Raw genomic sequence first — 1289 nt, 5'->3', positions numbered from 1 at the left:
CCCCCCCCCCCCCCCCAAAGTGACATAATGAAAGCAGCGTTCTGGCGCAAGTGGATTTAATAATTCTTCCAAGCACCGAGGGAATTTTCCTCCGCTTTACTGTTATTATAAAAGCATAAAAAAAAGGGACAAATCCATCCGAAAACACGTGAGACGGTGTGTTATCACCACAGCATGCTCTGTGAAGATTCCTGAGCCATTCCCAATGGTATTAATTTAATTTTCATTCAAATGAGAAATCCCTCTGTCTTTGAAGGTGCACGGGAGTCATTTATCTAATTTGCTCTTGCTGTCTGAATTATGACTTGCACACAAGCAATAGACGCCGCCGTCCTAATGCACGGGCTTACCCGACGATGTGAAGGGGCCCATGAGGCCTAAATGAATAAAAATTAACAGGGAGAAGAAGAAAAATCATGCTTGACTTTGTGTGGCACTCCCGGCTGTTGCTAACGGGCTGATGTAATCGGCCGATATTAGGCATTTCCCGGAGTATCGGTATCGGCATTTATAATGGCCGATAACTAAAATAAATGTACTGTATATATGTTAAATATTGATTCATCAGAATCCTTTACAAGGACAAATTAAGGATTCTGATAAATGAATATTTGAAAAAAATAAAATAAAAACGGACTGTCCACCATGTTGTGAGTGTTGGCGTTGCATAGTCTGTCCACCAGAGGGCGCTCTTCAACATCTCTGTTGACAACACCGATTCTTTTGATCCTTTATTTTTAATCAAAGGACTTGAAGTTTAATTTCTTAAGTTTGTATTTTTATACATTTAGTTATCATAACTTTGACATATTTGGATGTTCCTCTGTTCAGTTGACAATAAAACAAATTATTATCATATTAATTTAGTACTCATACTAGAGTACTCATACATAATTACAAATAACTAATGTGTACTTATCTGTCTGTTTTGTAACTCGTTTCTGGATGTTTTTTTTTTTTTTAATATATATTGGCCAATATATCACAATGTCAGATTATTAAATAAATAAATATTTGTAATGGTATCGGCAGTAAAACTGATTGTTCAGGCTCTACTATGTGACTTGCATTTGGGTGTGGCAACAGTCATAAACTGAAACTGCAGTAATTATTGATTGTTGATGAATTATTGTGACAGGGCCAATGCTTGTGCTGGTTGGACTGGGCAATAATGTGTCGGGATGGTGCTTGGTGGAGTGTTGGGGCCCTAATGGCCCCGGGGCCACAGGATACTTCACGGTGGCGTTGATTAGGGTCTGGTAGCATGTTTGGAGCTTTGCTTTAAAGTG

The sequence above is a fragment of the Etheostoma cragini genome, chromosome 4 (assembly GCF_013103735.1).
Source record: "Etheostoma cragini isolate CJK2018 chromosome 4, CSU_Ecrag_1.0, whole genome shotgun sequence".
NCBI classification, from domain to species: domain Eukaryota; kingdom Metazoa; phylum Chordata; class Actinopteri; order Perciformes; family Percidae; genus Etheostoma; species Etheostoma cragini.
The sequence above is the reverse complement of the archived record's forward strand: the minus strand, read 5'-3'. Positions refer to the sequence as shown.